Source organism: Carlito syrichta, unplaced genomic scaffold (assembly GCF_000164805.1).
Source record: "Carlito syrichta isolate Samal-C Ts95f unplaced genomic scaffold, Tarsius_syrichta-2.0.1 Scaffold315840, whole genome shotgun sequence".
Taxonomy (NCBI): domain Eukaryota; kingdom Metazoa; phylum Chordata; class Mammalia; order Primates; family Tarsiidae; genus Carlito; species Carlito syrichta.
Window position 1 is genome coordinate 419,379 of NW_007259936.1, and position 10,536 is coordinate 429,914.

The window sequence follows — 10,536 nt, forward strand, 5'->3', positions numbered from 1 at the left end:
CTCAGGCAATCCACTCACCTCAGCCTCCCAAAGGCGCGGGATTACAGACTGAGCCACCGGGCCTGGCGGTTTTTTGACTTTTTGATACGCTTGAGGGGAATTTATAATGGGTGATGATAGAAGGAGATATGAGCATCAGTCAAGTCCTTGATATTAGCTTAAGTGGTCTTTTAGTTCTTTCATTCCACAAGTTATTCCTTTTTCAAGTATACCCCAGAATAATAGGATGAACAAAATCCTGGAGAATCTATCCTCAGATCTTACATAAAACAACTGTATCTTATCAGTTCAAGGTGCAAACCAAATAGTGCTGTAGTGTAGTGCCCATATTCCCTTCTGTAGAATCAAATCACTCATTTCTTAGCTACTAGAATTTTAAGTGGAAAATATCGCTCACCTGTGTCCCTCTACTGCACTTAGGCTTGATTGAAGTTTACATTCCCATTCCTCCTTTTTTGGGAAAAGAGGCATTCACTATCTGAGATCAAACCCACTCTCCAACTCAGGACAACTCTGTAAAACCATTGTAAATTCAGAACACCCCTGCAGAATTACCCAAGGCTTTTGATGCAACTCCACTGCAATGCATCTTCTCCCACAATCTAATATGCTTCCTTCCTTCCTCCAATGTTTTGATCACCAGATACTTTCCAATAAACTTCCTGCACACACATTTGTCACTTAGAGTCTGCTTATTTTGTGACATTAAAGAGATGTGTCATTCAAAGATAAGGAGACTTAATGTAATAAAGAAATTCAATCTGATTAAATTAATCTGTGACTTGAATCCAACTATAATAAAAATAAAGGGGCATCTGAATAATTAGACAGGTTTTTTCTAGAATATATTACTAAAACCAAAGTTTAAGAATATTCAGGTTATTCCTTAAAATGAAGAATAAGACTGACTTTATAATAGACAAAACATTATATGTAGATACACGTTCAAAGATATAGTAAATAGTAGATTAGAACTGAGGTAATTTTATTAAAATATGTAATATTTATAGCTACATTTGATATAGAAAATAAATTTTAAATCACAATCTACTGCTATTTTGGAATGGCACAGAATATTTTTATTGAAGCAAAGCATTTTGACCTAGTTATATTTTCAATTTTTTTATAGTTTATTATGGTAAGAACATTTAACATGAAATCTATCCTCTTAACAAAATTTTAAGTGTACAATACAATATTATCAACTCCAGGCACAATATTGTAAAGCAGAGCTGTAGAATCTATTCATCTTGCAAAACTGAAACTTTTTGCCCTATGTGATGGCACTGGCATAATCCAAGGATGGACTTTTGGGGCCTCTGACTGCAGTCAAAACATATGTCCTATGAAATTCGGGCATTTGCACAAATCCAGTTGTCTCAATCCATTCAAATTGAACAGAAGCTGCTCCAAGTTTCTGAAAACCAATAAAAGGAACCCTTACCGTGGTGACTTATAAATGTCATTTATAAGGTAGCCAGTGAAGATTAAATTACAAGACTGTGGGCCTTCAGCTACCATAGCCTTCAGTTTCAAGGAAAAAAAAATAATAACAAAAATAAAACAACCAAAAACATACAGGACAGAGAAATTTCCACAAACTTAATCAGATTAACACTTCCATTTCAATGGCATACATCAATTAGTCACTGTCTTGATTTCCTAGCTCATTTTGCTCATATTTCTAGATTTATTTGTCATGGTATTCACTAAAACAATTGTTTTAAATCACTAAGTTTAAGGTGGTTTGATATACAGCAGAAATTAACTAGAACACAGGCTAAATTGCTGTCATTTTAAAAATATTCTTAATAGACTTTATTTTTTAGAACAGTTTTAGTTTCACAGCAAAGTCTAGCAGAAGGTAGAGTTCCCATACACACCCAGACCTATACATCCCCAGTCTCTCCCACTGTCAAAAATTCTCAGTTACATTTGTCACAATTAATGAACCAACACTGACACATCATTATAACACAAAGTCCATAATTTACATTGAGCTTCATTATTACTCTTGTAAATTCTATGGGTTATGACAAAATATAATGATGTATATCTGCCATAACTATATCTTACAAAATACTGCCCCCAAAATTTGTGCTAAATCTATTCAACTCTTCTTCCCTCAACCCCTGACTTGCTGATCTTTTTACTGTCTCTAGTTTTGTTTTCTTGAAGAATGTAGTATATAAGAAATCATACATTATGTAATCTTTTCAGATTGGCTTCTTTCACTTAGGAATTGGCATCTAAGTTTCTTTTCATGTCTTTTCATGGTTTGATAGTTCATTTATTTTTCCTTTTAGCATTGAATAATATTTCATTGTTTGAATACACCATAATTTATATATCCACTCACCTATACTAGCATATCTTGGGTGCTTTCATGCTTTGGTAATTATTAATAAAACTGCTACAAACAGTTATGTACAGGTTTTGGGGTCAATATAATTTTCAAATTATTTGAGTAAAGCAAAGAGGCAAATGGAAAATCATAAGGTAAGAGTATGTGCAATTGTATAAGAAACTGCTAATATGTCTTCTAAAGTAGTGTAGGATTCTGCATTCTTTTTTTTTTTTTTTTTTTTAGTTAGAATCTCACTCTGTCGCCGAGACTGGAGTGCAGTGGCCGCTCGCGGCCACCGCAGCCTCGATCTGCTGGGCTCCGGCGATCCTTCCACCTCAGCCTTCCAAGTAGCAGGAATTACAGGCGCGCGCTACCATGCCTGACTGATTTTTTGATTTATTGTAGAGATGAGGTCTCACCAAGATGCCCAGGCGGGTCTTGAACCCGCGGTCTCAGGCAATCCACTCACCTCAGCCTCCCAAAGGCGCAGGACTACAGGCTGAGCCACTGAGCCCGCTGGTTTCTGCATTCTTAGCAGCAATGAATAAAATTTCCTGTTGCTCCATATCCTCACAAGCATTTGGTGTTGTTTTGTGTTTTTGCCATTATAATCAGTGTATAGTGGTATTTAATTGTTTTTTAAACTTTCAATTCCATTGATGTGAGTATTTGTGAGCCATGTAATGTTGAGTATTTTTTCATATGCTTATTTGACACCTGTATATCTTCTTTGGTAAGGTGTCTATTCAAGTCTTTTGTTCATTTTTAAGATTGTGTCATTATCTTTCTTACTCTTTATTTCAGGATACTAATCCTTTTTTCAGATATATCTTTTGCAAAGATTTTTATCCAGTCTGTAGCTTATCTTTTCATTTTCTTCAAAATATATTTCACAAAGCAGAAGGTTTTAAGTATAATGAGGTCCAACTTATCATAACATTTTCGTTGATTGTGATTTTAGTATGTGAAAAGTCATCTGAACACCAAAGGTCAACTGGATTTTTTTTCCCTGTGTTTATCTTCTAGGTGTTAAATACTTTTTAATTTTGAATTTAGGCATATAATTATTTCTGTTTTGTATTGGAGTCTCATTCTATCATCCAGGTTGGTATGCAATGGCATGATCTGGGCTCACTGTTGTCTTCACGTGTTGGACTCAGATGATCCTTCTGCCTCAGCATTCCAAGTAGTTGGGATTACAGGCATGAACTACAAGACCCAACTAAATTTTTCACTTTTAACTAGAGATGGAGTCTCTCTATATCACCTAGGATAGTCTCAAACTCCTGGGCTCTGACAACCTTCCCCCCTTGGCCTCCTCCCAATGTACTGGCATTACAAGCATGAGCCACCATTCCTAGCATACAATTCATTTTGAATTAATTTTGTGAGGAGTGTAAGATCTGTGTCTAGATTGTTAAATTTTTGCCTATGACTCTCCAGTTGTTCTGCCACCATTTGTTGAAAAGATTGTCTTTTTCTTGCTTTTGCTTTTATCAAAGATCAGTTGATAATATTTTTATGGCTCTATTTCTGGGCTCTGAATTTTGCTCCATTGATCTATTTATTCTTTTTCCAATATCACACAATCTTTTTTAGCTTTATAGTAAAGTCTTGAAGTCAGGTAGTAGCAGTCTAACTTTGCTCTTTTCTTGCAATATTGTTATGATTATTCTGAATCTTTTGCCTCTCCATGTAAACATTGGCATCAGTTTGTCATATCCACAAAGAACCTGCTGGGATTTTTATTTGGATTGCATTGAACCTATAGATTAAGTTGGGAAGAACTGACAAGACTAATACTAAGTCTTTTTATCAATGAACATGGAATATTTCTCCATTTATTCTTATTTGATTTCTTTCATCAGAATTTTGTAGTTTTCCTCATGTACACTTTGTTCCTATTTTGTTAGAATTATATGCAAGTTTTTTACTTTTGGTGTTAATGTAAGTGGTATTGTTTTTAAATATCAAACTTTATTGTTTATATATAGAAAAGTGATTGAATTTTATATATGAATTATGTCTTATATCATCTTGCAAAATCACTTATTACTTGCAGGTGTTATTTTATAGATTCTTTAGAATTTTATCCAAAGACAATCATGGCATCTGTGAACAAAAATACTTTTATTTCTCCTTTTCTAATATGTATATTTTTATGTTATTTTCTTGTCATATTGCATGTCTTAGTTCATTCAGGCTGCTATAACAAAATACCATAAACTGGATAGCTTATAAACATTAGAAGTATATTGTAGAGGTTATGAAGTCCAAGATCAAGGTGCCAGAAAATTCAGTGTTTGGAGAGGGCCCACTTAATGATTCATGGAGAGTCATCTTTTTACTGTGTCCTCACATAATAGAAGAAGCAAATAAGCTTCCTTGGGCAGATAGATAGATAGATAGATAGATAGATAGATAGATAGATAGATAGATAGGGAGATATTTTTCTTGTTTAGTTGGAATCTCACTCCATCGCCCAGACTGGAGTGCAGTGGCATGCTCACGGCCACCCCAGCATCTACCTGCTGGGTTCCAGTGATCCTTCTGCCTCAGCTTTTCAAGTAGCCAGAACTACAGGCATGCACTACCACACTAGGCTAATTTTCTATTTATTGTAGAGACAAGGTTTCTCCAAGTTGCCCGGACTGGTCTCAAATCTGTGAGCTCAGGCAATCCACTCGCCTGGGTCTCCCAAAGTGCTGAGATTACAGGTTGAGCCACTGAACCAGGCCTCTTGGGCATATTTTGAAAAAGCACTACTCACATTTTTACAGCTTGGTCCTCATGCCCTAATCACTTCTGAAAGGCTCTACCTCCCAATACCATTATGTTGAAGATTAGAATGTTAACTTACGCATTTTGGAGAGAGAAAAATATTCAGACCATAACTTTACATTGGCTAAGAAGTCCAGTGTGATATTAAAAGGGAGTGGTAAGAGTGATTATTCCTGCTTTTTCATGATCTTAATGAGAAAGTTTCTTTTCCTCACCATTAAGTAACTGTAGGTTTGTCTGTAGATATCATTTCTTAAGTTGAAGGAGCTCTCAATTATCCTTAGTTTTGCAACCCATTTTTCAGTGAATTTTACTCCCCTCTTATTTTATTTTTGCCATTGACACAGATGCTAATTGGGAATAGAAACCAGTGCCAAAAATATTAAAAACTAAGTACATGAAGTCAGCACCTAGATACAGACTTTTCAAACTATATGTCCCTGCCAACAGAGAAGTTATTTCCTTTATAACTTCTCTGTGTGTATAATATCTCACTGATGTGAATGAAGTTCCAGAATTTCTAGTTTCTTTAATTCATTGTGTGCATCTGAAAAATTAAACATTGACTACAATGTTTAAAAGCTAGTGTAACTTCTCTTAGTTTAGATGTCTCAACATTATTATCCTAAATGACATAGGGCAAGAGAGGATTGAGTAAGCTATAGTGTTCATTAGCTGCTTAATAATACTAAGTGGCAGAGAGATATCTTTTGAATGTTGACTTTAAGGAGAAATGACTTTTTCACCAAATCATGTTTTTAAATGCAACATTACTCTTCAGTTTGTAGAGGGTGTCAATCAAGGAAGAGAAAATCCAACTTGCCAATAGAAGAGAGAGATGACTTAAAGACAAGAGCTGAAGTTTCTTGTAGCCAATCTTGTAGGGGGAATAAAAAGCAGAAAGCCAGCATTTTGAAAACTGGATTGGAAGGAAGCAAGTAATCCTGAGAAATCAATTTTTTAAAACTCTGTACTAAAAGTACGTATTTTAAGCAAATCCATAAACAAATATTAGGGACATTTGACCTCTAATAAGACTCTAAAAGAGGTGGTTGCTATTAAATACAACACAACTATGTGGGATACACAATAAGAAGAAAATTAAATACAGTTCAAAACAGATCTCTTCCTTCAGTTATATTAGCTAAGATTTATTCTAAGATTTTGGTGAAGAAACTAGAGACTGACAACAAAATTAACATATATCCTTAAGGGATCATTACATATGGGCATGAACCAGTGTTTTAAGCAACAGTAGTTATCACTATACAATTTGGAAACCACACTCTTCACGAATTATACACATTTAAAATATCACAAATCCAATTATACACAGGCATACATACACAGAGAGAGATAAAATGCTTCAAATATTGTTGCCTAGATATGAAGGCACCATGTAGACACCATAGAGTTTGGGTCTCAAATGCAGCAGCAGGATTAGGTAAGCAGTCCTCAATGTAGAGTCTGGTCTCTGCTGTCATTTTCTCACATGCTTTTCATATCTTTTCTATGTGTTATGTGTTCTATATGTTTGTTGGTATGTTTCAGATTGAGACTGAGTTTATTAAATGTAAAACAGCTAGCTACTTAGACAGGTACTTGTTTGCTGAATTGTTAATGTCAGTCATTCTTACAATGCTCAAAGATATCAAAGATGATACAAACAAACAGAAAAACATCCCAGGCTCATAGATTGGAAGAATCAATATTGCCAAGATGTCCATCCTACCCAAGGCAATCTACAGATTCAATGCAATACCCATCAAATTGCCAACATCATTCTTCACAGACCTAAAAACAACAATACAGAAATTCATATGGAAGTGAAAAAAAAGAGCACAAATAGCCAATGCAATCTTCAGAAAAGGAACAAAGTTGGAGGAACCATGCTTCCAGACTTTAAACAATATTACAAGGCTACAGTAACCAAAATGGTATAAGAATAGGTATATAGACCAATGGAATAGGACAGAGGTGTCAAAAATAAAAACACGGTCCCTCAACCAACTCATCTTCGACAAGGCCATCAATAGCAAACATTGAAGCCGGGCTCGGTGGCTCAGCCTGTAATCTCGCGCCTTTGGGAGGCTGAGGTGAGTGGATTACTTGAGCCCGCGGGTTCAAGACCCACCTGGGCACCAATAAAACAAAAAATCAGCCGGGCGTGGTAGCGCGCGCCTGTAATTCTGGCTACTTGGAAAGCTGAGGCGGAAGATCGCCGGAGCCCAGCAGGTCGAGGCTGCGGTGGCCCGGAGCGGCTACTGCACTCCAGTCTGGGCGACCGAGTGAGACTCCAACTCAAAAAAAAAAAAAAAAAAGCAAACATTGAAGAAAGGAAACCATATTTAACAAGTGGTACTGGGAAAACTGGCTAGCTACATGTTGAAGAATGAAGTTGGATTCCTACCTATCACCATATACAAAATTAAAAATGAATCAAGTACTTAAATACAAAACCTGAAACTATAAAAATCTTAGAAGAAAACATAAGGAATACCCTTCTGGACACTGGATAGTCAATTAATTCATGACCAAATCCTCAAAAACAATTGCAATAAAAGTTAACATAGACAGGTGATACCTTATCAATCTGAAAAGCTTTTAAGTGGCCAAGAGAATAAAGAGACAACCCACAGAATGTGGGGGGAAAAAAAAAACTTGCAAGCAATGCATCTGACAAAAGCCTAACATTCAGGATCTACAAAGAACTCAAACAACCTGGCAGGAAGAAAAACAAACAACCTATTTAAAAAGTGGGCAAAAGACACGAACAGACACTTCTCAAAGGAAGATATACAAGCAGTCAACAGACATATGAAAAATGCTCATGCTTACTAATCGTCAGAGAAATGCAAATCAAAACTACAATGAGATATCACATAACTCATAATTTTGAGAGCACCTAATAGTAATGGTTATTATATAAGTATAATATTTTGTATGATTCTAAATACTTTACATACTCAATATATTTCATGATTTTAACAGTTATACAATGTGTATGTAATTTTATTTTACTCATTTTTTTCAAGTAGATCATTGCAAGCACAGAAATGTTTGATAATTTACCTAGAACAGATACTGGCAAGAAGCAGAACCATTATTCACACAGAAGCAGTCTATTGCTAGTCTATACTCTTAATGACTACTTTACACTGCCTCTTCTTTTTTTATATCTTTTATAGATATATTCTAGCTGTACACATTTTCGGGGTATATGTGATATTTTGGTACACATATACAGTATACAATGTATAATACTCAAATCAGGGTAATTGGGACATCCATCATCTAAAAAGTTTATACACTTCCTCTGATGTGATCTGCAGTCATACAACTCCCTTCACCTAATGTGATGTAAAGGATATTTCTTTTCTAGAAAAAAAAATCTTATTAATTATAGGAAAAGCACAATTTAATAAGATCTTTTTAGAAAAAAAGAAAGAGGAGGAGAAAAAAGCAAAATTGAGAGAGCAGAAGGTAGGAAGACATAGATTGGCTAACAAATTTCACTTGACATCAAATGGAAAATACATGTTTATTTTAAAATTATTAAAATGTACAAAAATGTACCAACAAAAATATATGCCGTATTTTCTTTTGTATACTGAATTCTGTAGTGGAGAAATTTTAAAGAACACAATGCTCTTTCTGATGTTTGAATTAAACTGCTATTTACATTAATCAATAATTTTTTTAAAAAACTTAAATTCCCTATACTTATCAAAGAAAACAGATTTAATCATACAGAAGCAGAATGAGGAGAAAAAGAAGACAAAGAAACTTTGAATCACCATAAATCTTAATTTTATTAGAGGACCATTGAAATATGGCCAACAGGTACATCATACAAATATGACACCCCAATTATCATGATCCCAAATGATAGTAACTGTAGCAACATTCAGGAGTTATGACGATGACAAATTTAAAACTTTATCTATAAAGCAGCAACATAGCTAGATATACTCACAATGTAAGTAAATAAATAGTAAGCTTTTATATGATTTGTCACAGTGTTTCTTTTGAGTCTTAAATGTAATTAATTATATTAATATAATCAATTTTAGCTAAAGCGTCTTTAAAAAAACTATACCAGAAGAAAAAGAATTTGCTGAGGAAACCTATTGTTTGGTACAAAGGCTCCTTTCAGAACCCTTTCTTTGTTTGGATAGTTAGAATTCAGAGATGTGGGGTTCATTGTCACATTATTCTCCCATTCTCTATTTTGTCCTTCTTCTATTGAGCCCCTCTTATATTAAAAGCACATCAAAAGTCACTTCCACCTGCCATGCCAAAATTTTCACAGACACTTTTCTTTTAAGGCATTACCTCTCCTCGATCTCCTATTTCATATCATTTTGTCAGTGTTCAATGCAAGTCTAGAGCTGACTGCAGTCATTTCCTCATCTCATATAATATCATAGTGGGAAAGTTTATCTACAATAAAAGAGTGGGAGATGAGGCCTTGATAAGAAAAGAAAGCTACAGGGAGAAACAGAGAAAAGAAGGAGACAAAAAGATAATTTCTTTAGTTCCTATTTTCTAATTACATGATTCTTTAAGTTATTTTTTTTTCTAAACCTGTCTTAGTTTCTGTCACTTTTAAATAAAGGGATGGGGGAAAGAGAAAGAACTTCAATTTCAATGACAGATTGTTGTGATGTCCCTAATGAACATTAACATTTTATTGACCTTTCATCATATTGCTTGCCTAACATAATCTAACATTTAGGAAATATGATATCACCAAACTAAATGTGGTAGCAAAACAAAGACCAGGGATTTACTCTATCCATAAGATAACACAAACATTAGTGACTCCTCTTTCTTAACTGTATCTTCTGAACAATTTGGGGTTTCCATGAATTCTGGGCTACTTCCAATATCATCTCTGATGGGGTCTCACCATCACTCCAAACACCAGAGAATGCCACTGAACTGAGTATTGGCCAGTACATCCAATCTCTGTTTTCCTCATTACCCGAAGAAGATATGATTTGGATGCCACTACAGCTGGAGTTTCTTCAAATAAAATATTCAGAATTCATCAGGGTGTGTGCCAAAAATAACCTGAGGAGAATGTGTTAAAACTAGATAGCTCATCATTCTTAAATTCTGCCTTCCAAGGACATAATTCAGCCAAGTTCTTTGCTACTTTATAACAAGAATGGCTTTTACTCCAGCTTCCAATACCCTGATGTTCATTCTCATCTGAGACTTCATCAGAATTACCTACGGTGTCCATATTCATACCAATATTCTGTTCATGACCATTTATTTAATTTCTAAGAAGATTCAAGCTTTTCATACAACTCTTCTCTTCTTTTGAGGTGTCACTGGAATTATCCCCTAAGGTTTATGACAATGCAGGCATTCTCTAACCTGTTTCTCTAAACTCTTCC